Genomic DNA, 17,635 nt, shown 5'->3' on the forward strand with positions numbered 1-17,635 from the left:
CCCATTTATTCTGTAACGTCGTGCCCCTGTGCAAGACCCCCCCCCCAGGAGTAGAAACGTCTTCTCAACATCTACTCTGTACAGCATCTGGAATGCTCCAATAAGATAGCCTTACATTACTCTAAACTGGGAGGAAATAAGGCCTTCACTGTTTAACTGTTTTTATTATGTCGACCACTTCATTCCAGAAATCGGCCTGGTGAACCTTTTTCAAACTGCCTCCATTGAAAGGCCATAGTTTTTAAATACGAGAGCCAAAACGTTACGTGGTACTTCATATACAGCATCACCAACACCCTAAATAGTCGGTTCTGATATAATGTGATTGTTCCATTCTCGTGTGATCTCATATTGTAAGAAAATTGGACAACAGCTGCGCCATTTAACCTAATGGGGCCGGAATCATGTTTTGGCCAATACAGGTAAGGAACGTTCGCATTCTACAAATAACAGTCTAAATTCTTCAATCGCTTTAAAACCAATTTACGTTGGAGAAACATGCGTTGTATCAGAACCGACCGTACATTGTAACAAGACTTCCCTATATTTAAGCTTCAACCCCCTAACGATAAAGATTAAAATTCCATAGAATCGCAGAAACATACAATCCTGTAGAAACCCCTGCCCTATCAAGTCTGTACTGCCAATAATATATACAATCTACATTTGCCCACCTTCCAATGCTAGGCTCATAACCTTTAATGTTATGTTACTTCAAGTGTTTATCAGGTAGCCTCAACCACTCTCCCAGGCTTTTAATTCCAGACTGTTCCCACTTTCTGGGTGAAAACATTTTTCACTAAGTAACCGCTAACCTTTCCGTCTTTCACCTCAAAAGGGTTACTAACCCTTCAACCAAAGGAGTCAGCTGCTTTCCAATCACCGTGTCCTGCGAACGGGCCCTATCCAAGAATGTACCGGAGGTAGTAGGAAGAAATCGGAGGCGGCAGTAGTGGCGAGGGCATCGTGGTTTCATTGGGTCTGGAGCATGGACTTTGTCGTTCAGATTCGAGCCTAAAGGGGAGACAGCAAGCAGTGAGGGAGGTCCCCTGGTATCTCTGGTAGCGAGAACAAGCAGCAAGGTCTCCCAGAGAGCAAGCGAACCAGAGGGGACTGGGGAGCACCACTGTGGTTAAGCACTTAAGAAACACTTTAACCTTTACTATTCCTTTATTTTTTTTCTACTGTGTTGGTCTATAATGTTTAACTTTTAACTTTATTTCTCTCTTTTACTAATTTGTACCTTTGGACCTAAGCTGGCGCTGTGTGTATATTTTTCACTGTACTCCTGTAGTTGAGTACATGTGACAATAAAACATCTAGATCTAAAAATCTAAACAACGTTGTGTGAGTGGGGAGAGAAGCCATCTCAAGAGACCGCCTGGCTACTACTGGTTAGCTGAGAGAGGAACGGGGAGAGGGCAGTCCCACAGTGGTGGAAAGTGTTGGACCACATTGATGAGGTCAACTATGTCAAAGGTTGGAAACAGGTCGAGAAGAAATATTTGGCGTTTGCCACGACTTTGGAAGACATTTTGGTAAGAACTGTTTCGATATTACCACAGAAGCTGACCGGAGGGATTCAATTATAGAAACAAAGCTCAGGAGCAAGGATTGGCCATTCGGCCCTTTGAGCCTCTGTTTTGGTTTAATAGTGGATTGGGTGGGAGTTAACAAAATATTGTCCGGGTTAATGATCCGGGTTAACACAATTATCGGCACTAAATACAAAATGATGAATAAATTGAGCAGTAAATTAATAAATTGAGCAGTAAGTATATGATAAGCAGTGGCTATATGTGTAAAGTAGTAGATAAATATTTCTAATACATATATCATCTCACTGCATTCCATCCATTGGGCATCCTGACAGCTGCTCTGAAGAATTTGGGGTTCCTGGCACCATGCGCCATCCCAGTCCAAGATGAAGTCTGACAAGTGTGACAGAGTTGCTGATATTAATACTGTTCTGTTTCCATGGAGTATAACTTATGACTCTATAATACGCATACTCCCCTGTTATGTGCTGCATCACCATTTCATAGACTTTTCAGTACCTTTCCAGATATTCCATTGTGCAGACAATAAGTTGAAAAGATCATCCAGGTGGCCCTGTGTCAACTACAAAATGGTTCCCATAGACAATCAAGGTTATGCAGTTACCCAGCAACCAAAGCTGTTTTTTGCACGAGGCCAGTAATCTTCCACTTGTCTTCATTGCTCATTTTCATGTCTGATTAACCCTTGATGGTGTGGTTCGCAGACATTGTTTTTTGAGCCTACCACTACAGCCTCCTCTGCCATTCAATATGATCTTGGCTGATCGTCCAACTCAGTCCCCTGCTTCCACTTTCTCCCCAGACATGGAGGTCTGGGATAGACGGTTACTGACTGGAGAGGTGGCATTTTCAAATCCATAACACACACATATAATTCATGCATATGAATTAGACGTATGACCATTTGGCCCCTGAACCTGCTGTGTCATTAGATAAGACCATGGTTGATCTGATTGTGGTCTAATCCCATTTTCTTGGCTACTACCTCTGACTCTCTTGATGTCAAGATTACATCTCCCTCTGTCCTAAAAGTAGAATCCCTACAGTGTGGAAACAGGCCCTTCGGCCCAACAAGTCCACACCAACCCCCCCAAAAGTAACCCACTCAGACCCATTCCCCATCTCTATATTCACCCTTGAACACTGCACCTAACCTACAAATCCCTGAAAACTACAGGCAATTTAGCATAGTCAATTCACCTAACTTGCACATCTTTGAATCTTGGGAAGAAACCGGAGCACCTGGAGGAAACCCATGCAGACACAGGGAGAATGTGCAAACTCTGTACGGTCACCCGAGGCTGGAATCAAACCTGATTCCGCGGTACTGAGGCAGCAGTGCTAACCACTGGTCCACCGTGCTGCCCTGGTGTCAAGTAGATAATGACCTGTCTCCACCATCTTCAGGGGAACACAGTTTGACAGGACTCATCAACCTCAAAGACACGTTCTCCCCGTGTCTGCGTGGGTTTCCTCCGGGTGCTCCGGTTTCCTCCCACAGTCCAAAGATGTGCGGGTCAGGTGAATTGGCCATGCTAAATTGCCCGTAGTGTTAGGTAAGGGGTATATGTAGGGGTATGGGTGGGTTGCACTTCGGCGGGTCGGTGTGGACTTGTTGGGCCGAAGGCCCTGTTTCCACACTGTAAGTAATCTAATCTAATCTAATCAAAATAAGCTTTATCTCAAATGAGAGATATTTTATTTTTAAACTATGTTCCTCCTTTCTACGTAACTGCACTGGAGGAGTTACCCTTCGGCATATACCCTGACAAATAAGACGCCTGTGGTGCAGTGGTAGTAGCTTACCGCAGGGTTAGAAGGCACGGGCTCATATCCCACCTGCTCCAGAGGTGTGCTGGAACATTTCCAAACAGGTCGATTAAAAATCTTATTATACTCTGCCCAGTCCCCTCCCATTCCAAAAGGTTTCCACTTAGTGTAATGACTGTCAGGGTGGTGGATGGGGAGTGGGATGGAGAGGTTGACAGATCAGCCAAGACACTGCACGCATCTGTCTTTTGCTCACACTGATGTAATGCTGAACCATTCAGAGAAAATACATTTCGATCCTGGAATGCAAAGGGCGCCATAACTCTAAAACTATTTCGTTCTGACCTTGAACAGCTCGGCAGCACATTCTGAAAGGTCACACTTTCAACCATTTTTAGAACATAGCTGTACGATTACAAAACCAACTGCCTCCTGACCCTGAATCAAGGAGCCATCCCTTTAACAATCCCCTTCAGTTTGCACGTAGAGAGAAGCCGCTACAAGATAGCTCCTCATGCGGAACACAACCGGTTTCGATTCCTAAAAGCAATATGTAAAGTCAACATTGGCTCATTAGAGAGAGAGAGACACCTTGTGGTGGTTTAACTTAAGGGTCTCTGAAGTAACTGCACAAAGGCCGAAATCCCATCACTAAGCCACCCCATTCTTTACATGTGTACTGTACACAGGCTCTGACCAGCCAGCTCAGGGTCAGTCCCTAGACTGAGGAGACTTCAGAATCTGTTGTTTATACGTTTTTTATATTGAACCCTATTTTTTTAATTAACCTGTTCAGAGATGCTATCGTATACCTCTGGAGCAGGTGGGACTTGAACCTGGGTCTCTTGGTTCAGAGGTGAGGACATACCACTATGACACAAAAAGACCAATCTATTGTTGGGATCTGTCAGCCAGGACTCATTGATTGGCTCATGTTAACAACCCCAATCAAGGATCTTGTAGTCAATGAGTTCACTTTGGGCTTGGTTCCAACCACTACAGACACCATAGCTCAGGTAGGGGCCAAGCTGAAACATTCATGGTAACCTCAACCAGTGCAGGAACCCGCATTGTCAGCGTCACTTTGATTTGCAAGTCAGCTCTCCATCCAATTGAGCTTAACCAACCAGTGTAGGAGAATGTGGCACAGATTCCTTGACCAGTGTGGGCTTTCCGTCTGTAGGTGAATCAGTCAGATAGTGACTAGACTGGAATGGTGCTCCATGTTGGCTCAGTGGATTTTCCCAATGCTCCGACAGTGTCCACAATTCCATCAAATCCACGAGGGACCTCCCAGCTCCTGCTTGGGTCAGCTGCTGAGGACAGACCCACACTGACCACTCCCAATGTGGTGAGGTTCGACCCATGTCTGGGAAAACTCTTCTCAAATCCCAACAGGTCTCACTTCCCAAATGACAATGCCAAAAGACTTAACAATCCTTCAACTCTCACTCGAATATTCTTCCCTCCAGCCAAGGAGGAGTTAGATATGGTTCTTGGAACTAAAAGGATCAAAAGGCTTGAGAAGAAAACGGGAAGGGGGTCTGAGCTGGATGATGGTATTGAATGGTGAAGCAGTCTCGAAGGGCTGATAAATGGCTTAGCCCTGCTTCCTACTGAAACACAGAAGTTGCTGGAAAGGTTCGGCAGGTCTGGCAGCATCTGTGAAGAGAAATAAAAGTTAACATTTCGGGTCAGGTGACCCTTCCTCCGAATAGTCCAGCTCCTAGTTTTGAACCTTGAGAACTCTGGATGCCAAGGCTACTTTCGCAGCTCCATATCATGAGGCAGCTTTTTGCCGTAGGGGCTGAGCATATTGTCTGGTGCCTGTGGTATGTCAGAACTGCATCGAAAGGGAACATGTACAGGTTTGCACATCCTTCATAACTACTGCAGGGAAACAGAGTTCTGATCCTAAAGATAGTCATCTATAAATATCACGGCTGTCTAATGTTTTAAAGCTAAATACAATGGCTGTTTCTCTTTCTCAGTCTCGGGATTTGGTTTTGGATTTGTACTGTGTATCCCTGGATACTGTGAGATGGTGTCAGTGGGTCATCCTGTGTGGTCAGTGCAATGGGGGCGGGGATCTTCCACAGTGAGCATTCTGTCGGGAATCTCAGGACTTTGACTTTGGAATGATGAAAGAATGACTGACAGCTCATGTTTGTGTCACGGTTTACCCACAACACTGCCCTTTTTGTTACCACAGGACAGACATGAGGGATATGCTGCAGAGCAGATGGTAGGTGATGGACAGAAGGGTTACCTGCAAAGTCCGCGATTGAAACTTCTACTTAAACAACTGATTCAGGATCAGGTAGCGCTGAGCCGCAATGTAGGAGCAAGTTACTGCAGATGCTGGAATCTATACTGAAGACAAAAAGTGCTGGAGATCACAGTGGGTCAGGCAGCACCTGTGCAGAGACAGCAAGCTAACATTTCAAAGCATTAACTCACTCACTCATTCTCTCTCTCTCCATGGATGCTGCCTGACCTGCTGTGATCTCCAGTCTTTGTTGTTTTCAGCACAGAGCCTCAGGCCTGTTGCAGCTAACTTCACAAAACCTTGAGGCAGAAGCTTGCCATTCAGCCCATCATGCCTGCTCAGCCATTCAGGTATTTGATCTGGTACACCTCACGTCCACTTTCCTGCCTTTTCCTCATAACCCTTGATCCCCTTACTGATTAAAAAATGTCTTGTGACGGGGTGTCAGGAGGTGAATTACTCGCCGCAGTATTCCTGGCCTGTGACCTTCTCTTGTGGCCACTGTACTGTCAGAAGTCTTTGTCTTTTCAACAATGCTTTAAGCTGATCCTCAGTCAAATCTTTGTTCAGGTGTTCATGGGACTGTGACACTATTTGACAAGAGAAAGTTCTCAATGTCCTGACAAATGTCTACCAATGAAACCAACAGAACGCATTTTCGGTCAGTGTACCTTGCTGTATTGCAAATTAACTGTATCATAGGCTGAAAAATGGGTAGGCAATGGCCTAGTGGTGTTACCATTGGACTATTAATCCAGAGACCCAGGTAATGTTCTGAGGACTTTCAAAAGTCACTGGAGTCAGGGAAAGTCCCGGATGATTGGAAGATCGCTGTTGTAACCCCCTTGTTCAAGAAAGGATCAAGACAAAAGATGGAAAATTATAGACCAAATAGCCTAACCTCGGTTGTTGGTAAAATTCTGAATCCATCATTAAGGATGAGGTTTCTAAATTCTTGGAAGAGCAGAGTCTGATTAGAACAAGTCAACTTGGATTTAGTAAGAGGAAGTTATCTCTGACAAACCTATTGGAATTCTTTGAAGAGGTGACAAGTAGGTTAGACCAGGGAAACCCAGTGGATGTGGTCTATCTAGACTTCCAAAAGGCCTTTGATAAGGTGCCACACGGGAGGCTGCTGAGCAAGGTGAGGGCCCATGGTGTTCGAGGTGAGCGATTGGTATGGATTGAAGATTGGCTGTCTGACAGAAGGCAGAGAGTTGGGATAAAAGGTTCTTTTTCAGAATGGAAGCCGGTAACAAGTGGTGTCCTGCAGGGTTCAGTGTTGGGGCTGCAGCTGTTCACATTATATATTAATGATCTGGATGAAGGGACTGGGGGCATTCCAGCAAAGTTTGCCGATGATACAAAGTTAGGTGGACAGACAGGTAGTACTGAGGAAGTGGGGAGGCTGCAGAAGGATCTAGACAGGTTGGGAGAGTGGTCCAGGAAATGGCTGATGGAATTCAACGTGAGCAAATGCGAGGTCTTGCACTTCGGAAAAAAGAATAAAAACATAGACTACTTTCTAAACGATGAGAAAATTCGTAAAGCCAAAGTACAAAAGGATCTGGGAGTGCTAGTCGAGGATTCTCTAAAGGTAAACATGCAGGGTGAGTCTGTGATTAAGAAAACGAATGCAATGTTGTCATTTATCTCAAGAGGGTTGGAATATAAAAGCAACGTTGTGCTACTGAGACTTTATAAAGTTCTTGGAAGGCCCCTTTTGGAGTACTGTGTCCAGTTTTGGTCCCCACACCTCAGGAAGGACATACTGGCACTGAAGCGTGTCCAGTGGAGATTCACATGGATGATCCCTGGAATGGTAGGTCTAACATATGAGGAACGGCTGAGGATCCTGGGATTGTATTCATTGGAGTTCAGAAGATTAAGGGGGGATTTCATAAAAATGTACAAGATAATACATGGCTTGGAAAGGGTGGATGCTAGGAAATTGTTTCCGTTAGGCGAGGAGACTAGGACCTGTGGACACAGCCTTAGAATTAGAGGGGGTAAAATCAGAACAGAAATGCGGAGACATTTCTTCAGCTAGAGAGTGGTGGGCCTGTGGAATTCATTGCCGCAGAGTGCAGTGGAGGCCGGGACGCTAAATGTCTTCAAGGCAGAGATTGATAAATTCTTGATGTCACAAGGAATTAAGGGCTACGGGGAGAATGCTGGTAAGTGGTGTTGAAATGGTCATCAGCCATGATCGAATGGCGGAGTGGACTCGATGGGCCAAATGGCCTTACTTCCACTCCTATGTCTTATGGTCTTATGGACCTGAGTTTGAAGCCTGTCACAGCAGGTGGTGGAATCTGGATTCAAAGTTTTAAAGATTTGTGATTGGGCGTCTAAAGGTGACCATGAATCCGTTGTCGGAAAACCCCATCTGGTTCACTAATGTCCTTTAGGGAAGGCAACTGCCATCCTTACCTGGTCTGGCCTACTTGTGTCTTCAGACCCATAACAACGTGGTTGACCCTTAACTGCCCTCTGGGCAATTAGGAATGGGTAATAAATGCTGGCCTGGCCAGCGATGTCCATCCTGTGAATGAAATAAAAACGCAGCCTGAGAACATGAAAGGTGGTATATGAATACACACCCTCTACCATGAAACAACAATCTCTTGCTCGACCTCAATCAAACTTTTTATGTCTCCTTCATTTCTGTCCACATTCCACAGACTTGCTGACTGATATTCTTCTACCTAATTCCTTTCAACCTCGACAGTGCAGTCTGGGTTTCAGCCTTTGAACTAAACTACTTCAGCAATTACAATGTGTACATATAACTCCTGGAATAAGTCATCAGGATGCAGTGTAGTACAGATTACTCAATTTGAAACTCTACTCGGCTTTGTCAACATGCTGCCATTAAGGGGGCTGGTTACAATGCTGATAGGCCCAAAACACAGGCAAAAGTGAGGACTGCAAATGCTGGAGATCAGAGTCGAGAGTGCGTTGCTGGAAAAGCACACCAGGTCAGGCAGCATCTGAAGAGCAGGAGAATTCATGTTTTGGGCATAAGCTCGTCATCAGGAAAGGGTGATGAAGGGTTTTTGCCCGAAACATCGATTTTCCTACTCATCGGATGCTGCCTGACCTGCTGTGCTGTTCCAGCACCACATTCTCAGATCCAAAAAATTTCCAACTTCAAACACTAACGTCACTCTGCAGACCAGCTGAGAATTTCTAGCATCTGTTCTTGTTTCAGATTCCCCTTTCTAATGTCATTTTGTTTTTATTTGGGGTCAAATCAGGCTTCGCTTTTAACAGAAAGTAATGAGTGTCAGAGGACAGCACGGTGGCATAGTGGCTAGCACTGCTGCCTCACAGCGCCTGTAGACCTGGGTTCAATTCCCGACTCAGGCGACTGACTGTGTGGAGTTTGCACGTTCTCCCCGTGTCTGCGTGGGTTTCCTCCGGGTGCTCCGGTTTCCTCCCACAGTCCAAAGATGTGCGGGTCAGGTGAATTGGCCAAGCTAAATTGCCCGTAGTGATAGGTAAGGGGTAAATGTAGGGGTATGGGTGGGTTGCGCTTCGGCGGGTCGGTGTGGACTTGTTGGGCCGAAGGGCCTGTTTCCACACTGTAAGTCTAAGGAGATGACTCTGATCAGTGAGTAGTACGCTAGTCTCGGAGTCAAATTCTGTGGGCTTTGGTGTCATTCAGGAAACTAGGACATACATGGTCTGTGTTAACCCTCTCACTATAATACAGAGAGAAGCTGCTGCACTGTCAGAGACACTGTATTTCAAATGAGACATTAACCCAATTAACCTCTGTCATCTTAATCAGCAAAAAAAACACGTATTCTGTCCAATCCTTTAAGAATTGTTAAAGCTTCTATGAGAATCTTCTAAATAGCAGAGAATATGCTGTTTGAGTACAGGAGCAAACAAGACATGCTTCAATTGTACAGAACACTGGTAAGACTGCACATGGAGTATACTGTGTAGCTGTGGTCCCCTTACCTAAGGAAGGATACACTTGTTATCCTCATCAGCATCAGTGGCGCTCCATCGCAGACAAAGATGACTCTCTTCCACTCTCAGGGTGAGCCTGTAGGTAGGTGTACAGACCGATGTGGCTACTGCAGGCTCTGTTACACTGGGGGCAGGTGGTGGTCACAGGGAAGGGGTGGGTGAGGTGCTGGTGTAGCAGCGTGCCCTGAATGCTGTTTCCACCTGGTTTCTGCTTTCTCCTGACACCAGGGTCCCAGGTTTGATTCTAGCCTCGGGTGACCGTCTGTGTGGAGTTTGCACATTCTCCTAGTGTCTGTGTGGGTTTCCTTCCACAGTCACAAAATGGGCAACACGGTGGCACAGTGGTTAGCACTGCTGCCTCACAGCGCCTGAGACCCGGGTTCAATTCCTGACTCAGGCGACTGACTGTGTGGAGTTTGCACGTTCTCCCCGTGTCTGCGTGGGTTTCCTCCCACAGTCCAAAGGTGTGCGAGTCAGGTGAATTGGCCAAGCTAAATTGCCCGTAGTGTTAGGTAAGGGGTAAATGAAGGGGTATGGGTGGGTTGCGCTTCGGCGGGTGGGTGTGGACTTGTTGGGCCGAAGGGCCTGTTTCCACACTGTAAGTAATCTAATGTGCAGGTCAGGTGAATTGGCCCTGTTAAATTGCCCATAGTGTTAGGTGCATTAGTCAGAGGGAAATGGGTCTGGGTGGGTTACTCTTTGGAGGGTTGATGTGGACTGGTTGGGCCGAAGGGCCTGTTTCCACACTGTAGGGAATATAATAATAACTAATGTCAGAAAGTTGTTGCTCGTACAGTGTGGTCATCACGGACCCCCAGGCATGGATATGGTGGCAAACATGTGAGACTTTGAAAGAAATAGTTGTCTACTGCAGTTTTGAATGTGTTTCAACACATTCAACAGCTGAACAGGAGCAAAACATTAAAGATTTGACATTATAATCTGAGCATACAGCTCTGACAATAAAGCTAATTCAATTTATTTCGGATTCCTGTACACAACTTGAATGCCAACCTCCATGCAGAGCTGAACAAAGTTAATGTTTCAGATTAACCTTTAAAACTTTAGCCTGCCCTTGTCCCTCAGGCACTTGTGCCTCTGTGCAAAGGCACTTGAAACATGCACAGCCTTCCTCTGAAATTTTGAAGAAATATGCTTCCGTTGAACTGAGGGCAAAATCTCCACAGGACAGAACAGGAAAGAAACTTTCCGTATTAAAAGCCACATGTGCAACACGAACTAGAATCCGAATATAGAGATAAAGGCTTGAGTCTCCTCCCTGCACTGTTTTGTTTTTGCTGAATAACGATTTCCGCGCACACTCACGACCCTCCTCCCCTGCAGCTGAAAGTGAACGCGGAAGTGCTGGGCAGGGATGATTGACAGGCCGAGTTCCCGGGCCAGGTTCCATCGCCTTACCTTCCGACAGTGATTGACAGCCCCTGAGATCCAGTCCCAGATCTTGGCCCAGTCCCAGTTGCTTCCCTGGTCTGATCTATGAGAGACAGCAGGACGTTTTCGGTTGTGTTTTTAGTTGGATTTTGCACTTATCAATTAATTGTGCATATTCATAACTAAAATCAAAGTGAAAGACCATCACGATATTCTAGAAAATACGAAGGAGTGGAGCAAGTTTTAAAGTAATCACAGAATAATTGAATTAGCTCCCAAACAGCTTTGTGGATCTACCACATTGCTACTGTTTAAAGAAATGCTGCAACAGGTCTACAGCAAACTTGTGGGTCTACTTAGAGCACATGGACTGAGCTGTCCAAGAAGACAGCTCAGCACCAGATTTCTCAAGGGCAAATGGTGACCTGGCCAGTGACAATCGTCCCAGAAGTGAATAGAAAACAGTCACGTGGCACAGAATGAGACTAGTCACCCCATCAAGTCTGCATCGCCTCAATAAACAACATTTATACCCAGTAGGCAGAAGTGAGGACTGCAGATGCTGGAGATTAGAGTCAAGACTAGAGTGGTGGTGGAACAGCACAGCAGGTCAGGCAGCATCTGAGGTTCAGGAAAATCGACGTTTTGGGCAAAAGCCCTTCATCAGGAACCATTCCTGATGAAGGTCTTTTGACCAAAACGTCGATTTTCCATCATTACCCAGTGCCAATCTCCTGCTTTCTCCACATACCTTGTGTTACAATTAGCAAGGTAAATGTTCAATGCCCTCTTGGATCCCTCAATTGAACCTATCTCCGCTCCACTTCAACGTCACAATTCTTGCCAAGCAAAAAAGGTTTTTCTTATGTCACCCTTCTTTTACAAGTCATTTTAACTCCATGCCCCCTCGTTCTTTTCCCTTTAATCAGTGGGAATAAACTCACCCTGCTCACTCTATGCAGTCTTCTCAAGATTTTGAAAACCTCAATCAGATCTCCTCTAAGCCTTCTTCTGTCCGAGGAGAACTGTCCCATGGCGTCGTGTTGCCATGGTCTGGCGATGGAGCAGGCCAAGGACCTGCATGTCCTTGGCGGAGTGAGAGATGGAGTTAAAGTGTTCAGCCACGGGGCGGTTGGGTTAGTTGGTGCAGGTGTCCCAGAGGTAACCTCCTTCCACCTATCGCATTCCTAATGTCCCTCCTCCCTACCTTTTATCTTAGCCTGCTTGGCACACTCCCCTCGTTCCTGAAGAAGGGCCTATGCCTGAAACGTCAATTCTCCTGCTCCTTGGATGCTGCCTGACCTGCTGCGCTTTTCCAGCAACACATTTTTCAGCTAAGGATAAGGTCAGTCTGGTTCGAATAGGTAATAAATGTATCTTTTCTAATTCAGGAGTTTAGACGAATAAAAAATGAATCGATTAAAACAAATTGCGAGGGGTTTCAACAGAGTAGGGCTAGAGATGATGTTTCCTCGTGTGGGAGAATCTACAACTAAGAGTCATTCTTTAAAATCCAGCAGCCATCCATTTAAACCAGAAATTCGGTAGGGCTTTTTCTCTCAGAGAGTCATGAGGCTTTGGAACTCTTTTCCTTTAAAGGTGATTGAAGCAGAGTTATAGAGGTGTACAGCGTGGAAACAGACCCTTCGGTCTAACTCATCCATGTCAACCAGATATCCTAAATTAATCTAATTCCATTTATCAGCTTTTAGCCCATATCCCTCTAAACCCTTCCTATTCATATACCCATCGTGATGCCTTTTTAATGTTGTAATTGTACCAACCTCCACCACTTCCTCTGGCAGCTCATTCCATACACACACCACTCTCTGTGTGAAAAAGTTGCCCCTTAGGTCCCTTTTAAATCTTTCCCCTCTCAATTTCTCTCTAAACTTATGCCTTCTAGTTTTGGATACCCTCACCCTGGGGAAAAGACCTTGTCTATTTATCCTACCCATGCCCCTCATGATTTTATAAACCTCTATAAGGTCACCCCTCAGCTTCCGATGCTCTAGGGAAAACAGCCTAATCAGTCCTTGAATATTTCAAAACAGAGGAAAATAGATGCTTGTTATACAAGGGGGTGAAATGTTATTAGTGGAAGGTGGAAATATAATTTGAAGTTACAATCAGATCAGCTTATCAAATGGAGAAGCGTGTTCAAGGGGCTGAATGGTCTATTCCTTGTCATATGTGTGTGGGCTGCACAGGTCTTTGTAACAAACATTCATGTTGTTCTCATACGCAGAAGGTGAAATGGCAAAATGGAAAACAAATGGTGAGCTCTGTCTTCAGCATGGATGTTCAACTTTCTGCTTCTCTCCTTGGTTACTGGTCCCCAAACCAAGTGGTAATAATGCAGCGTGTGACTCGTGCAATCCAATTTTCTCAGCAGGACAAAATAAAGTATGAATTTTCTCAGTATGTTTCAATCAAATTGAATTTTCCCTTTCTCAACCAACCAAAAAAATGACAATCCTTTCGCTGCTGTACTGAAGGAATATTAGCAAAGCAATCTAGTCCTCACAGATGTCATGTTCTCTCATTTGGCATCCACGGTACAATGAGTGATTATTTAACCCGTTCCAACACCGAAATCATTTAGTTAATAGACAACCAAAAGCATTGAGTCAAGAAAAGAGTAACGGAGCTTACAAAATGAGACAGATGTTGGGGAATTTCCGTAATGACAGCAAAATCCCAGAGAATGGTAATGATGACATGCTCAAGTAGAATTAAAATAGAAAATATGGAGGGAAGGGGAGTAGCATCACTTTCCTAATGAATCTTGGATGAATGGCTGCTTATGCCTTTGCTTGTTGGCAGACCCACTGAGTAGGAGACAGTGAGGACTGCAGATGTTGGAGACCAGAGTTGAGAATGTGTTGCTGGAAAAGCACAGCAGGTCAGGCAGCATCCGAGGAACAGGAAAATTAATGTTCCGGGCCAGAGCTCTTCTGCAGGAATTGAACCCCACTGATTAATCAAGAATCAGTTAATAATGCAGAAATAGAGACTGGGTTGAAAGAGGAATTTGTCCCTTTCAAAGTTCAATCTCCCATCACCTTCACTTTCCTGAGTTAAGTCCAGGAAAGGTAAAAGAGGTAGGAGAAAGTGAGGACTGCAGATGCTGGAGATCAGAGCTGAAAATGTGTTGCTGGAATAGCGCAGCAGGTCAGACAGCATCCAAGGAGCAGGAGAATCGACGTTTCGGGCATGAGCCCTTCCTCAGGAATCTTTTTGAGGGAGGAAGAAAGCTTCTTCAAGGAAGGCATCCTTGCAAGAGGATTCGCAGTAGGTTAAAATCTTCTAGGAGAAAGTGAGGACTGCAGATGCTGGAGATCAGAGCTGAAAATGTGTTGCTGGAAAAGCACAGCAGGTCAGGCAGTATCCAAGGAGCAGGAGAATCGATGTTTCGGGTATGAGCCCTTCCTCTGGAAGGTAAGAGAGGTAGGCAGTTAGTGCAGGAGTCTTCAGTGGCTATTCCCATTTCAAACAAGCATGCTGTTTTGGTAAATGTAGGGGGTGATGGATTCTCAGGGGAACGTAGCACGAACAGCCAAGCTTCTGGTACTGAGTCTGGCTCTAATGCAATGGGGGGACGTCGGGTTCCAAGAGATCAATTGTGTCAGGGGAACTCTAGTCCGAGGTACAGACAGACGTTTCTGTGGCCAGCAGCAAAAAATAAGAATGGTGTGTCCCTGGTGCCAGGATCACGGATGTCTCCGAGAAGGTACAGAATGTTCTCACGGGGGAGAGAGACCAGCAAGAGGTCATTGTACATATTGGAACGAATGACTGAGGAAGGGAAAAGGTTGAGATTCTGAAGGGTAATTACAGAGAGTTAGGCAGGAATTTAAAAAAGAGGTCCGCGAGAGTAGTAATATCTGGATTACTCCCAGTGCTACGAGCTAGTGAGGGCAGGAATAGGAGGATAGAGCAGATGAATGCATGGCTGAGGAGCTGGTGTATGGGAAAAGGATTCACATTTTTGGATCATTAGAATCTCTTTTGAGGTCGAAATGACCTGTACAAGAAGTACGGAATGCATCTAAATTGGAAGGGGACTAATATGCTGGCAAGGAAATTTGCTGGAGCTGTTCAGGAGGATTTGAACTAGTAAGGTGGAGGGGGTGGGACCCAGGGAGGTAGTGAGGAAAGAGATCAATCTGAGACTGGTACGTTGAGAACAGAAGTGAATCAAACAGCCAGAGTAGGCAGGGACAAAGAAGGACTAATAAATTTTATTGCATTTATTTCAAAGCAAGGGGCCTAACAGGGAAGGCAGATGAACTCAGGGCATGGTTAGGAACATGGGACTGGGATATCATAGCAATTACAGAAACAAGGCTCAGGGATGGGCAGGACTGCAGCTGAATGTTCCAGGATACAAATGCTACAGGAGGGATAGAAAGGGAGACAAAAGAGGAGGGGGAGTGGCGGTTTTGATAAGGGATAGCATTACAGCTTTACTGAGGAGGGATATTCTCAGAAATACATCCAGGGAAGTTATTTGGATGGAACTGAGAAATAAGAAAGGGATGATCACCTTATTGGGATTGTATTATAAACCCCACATTTATTCAAAGGGAAATTGAGAAACAAATTTGTAAGGGGATCTCAGCTATCTGTCAGAATAATAGGGTGGTTATGGTCTGGGATTTTAACTTTCCAAACATAGACTGGGACTGCCATAGTGTTAAGGATTTAGATGGAGAAGAATTTGTTAAGTGTGGACAAGAACATTTTCCGATTCAGTATGTGAATGTACCTACTAGAGAAGGTGCAAAACTTGACCTCCTCTTGGGAAATAAGGCAGGGCAGATGACTGAGGTGTCCGTGGGGGAGCACTTTGAAGCCAGCAACCATAACTCTATTAGATGTTAAATAGTGATGGAAAAAGATTGACCAGATCTAAAAGTTGAAGGTCTAAGTTGGAGAAAGGCCAATTTTGACAGTATTAGGTAAGAACTTTCAAAAGCTGACTGGGCTTAGATGTTCTCAGGTGAAGGGACGGCTGGAAAATGGGAAGCATTCAGAAGTGAGATATGAGAATCCAGAGAAAGCATATTCCTGTTAGGGGGAAAGGAAAGCTGGTAGGTATGGGGAATGCTGGATGACTAAAGAAATAGAGGGTCTGGTTAAGAAAAAGAAGGAAGCATATGTCAGGTATAGACAGGATAGATCGAGTGAATCCTTAAAAGAGTATAAAGGCAGTCGGAGTATACTTAAGAGGAAAATCAGGAGGGCAAAAAGAGGTCATGAGATAGCTTTAGCAAATAGAATTAAGGAGAATCCAAAGGGTTTTTACAAATACATTAAGGACAAAAAGTTAACAAGGGAGAGAATAGGTCAACAAGGTGGCTTTTGTATGGAGCCACAGAAAATGGGGGAGATACTAAATAAATATTTTGCATCAGTATTTACTGTGGAAAAGGAAGTGGAAGATATAGACTGTAGGGAAATAGATGGTGACATCTTGCAAAATGTCCAGATTACAGTGGAGGAAGTGCTGGATGTCTTGAAGTGGTTAAAGGTGGATATATCCCCAGGACCTGATCAGGTGTACTCAAGAACTCTTTGGGAAGCTAGAGAAGTGATTGCTGGGTTAGATCTCACAGAATACAGGGAGAGCTAGCCACTTAGATACACAACTGGCTCAAAGGTAGAAGACATTTGTTTTTCAGACTGGAGGCCTGTGACCAGTGGAGTGCCATAAGGATCAGTGCTGTGTCCACTACTTTTCATCATTTATATAAATGATTTGGATATGAACATAGGAAGTATAGTAGTTAATTTGCAGATGACACCAAAATTGGAGATGTAGTGGACAGCAAAGAAGGTTACCTCAGATTACAACAGGATCTTGATCAGATGGGCCAATGGGCAGAGAAGTGGCAGATAGAGTTTAATTCAGGTAAATGCGAGGTGCTGCATTTTGGGAAAGCAAACCTTAGCATGACTTATACACTTAATGGTAAGGTCCTAGGGAGTGTTGCTGAACAAAGAGACCTTGGAGTACAGGTTCATAGCTCCTTGAAAGTGGAGTCGCAGGTAGATAGGATAGTGAAGAAGGCGTTCGGTATACTTTCCTCTATCAGTCAGAGTATTGAGTACAGGAGTTGGGAGGTCATATTGCGGTTGTACAGGACATTGGTTAGACCACTGTTGGAATATTGCGTGCAATTCTGGTCTCCTTCCTATTGGAAAGATGTTGTGAAATTTGAAAGGGTTCAGAAAAGATTTACAAGGATGTTGCCAGGGTTGGAGCTATAGGGAGAGGCTGAACAGACTGGGGCTGTTTTCCGTGGAGTGTCGGAAGCTGAGGGGTGACCTTATAGAGGTTTACAAAATTATGAGAGCCACGAATAGGATAAATAGACAGTCTTTTCCCTGGGGTCAGGGAGTCCATAATTAGAGGACATAGGTTTAGGCTGAGAGGGGAACAATTTAAAAGAGACCTAAGGGGCAACATTTTCACGCAGAGGGTGGTACGTTTATGGAATCTGCTGCCAGAGGAAGTGGTGGAGGCTGGTACAATTATAATATTTAAAAGGCATTTGGATGGGTTTATGAATAGGAAGGATTTAGAAGGAAACGGGCAGGTGGGACTAGGTTGGATTGGGATATCTGGTCGGCACGGATGAGTTAGACTGAAGGG

Source organism: Hemiscyllium ocellatum, chromosome 1 (assembly GCF_020745735.1).
Source record: "Hemiscyllium ocellatum isolate sHemOce1 chromosome 1, sHemOce1.pat.X.cur, whole genome shotgun sequence".
NCBI lineage: Eukaryota > Metazoa > Chordata > Chondrichthyes > Orectolobiformes > Hemiscylliidae > Hemiscyllium > Hemiscyllium ocellatum.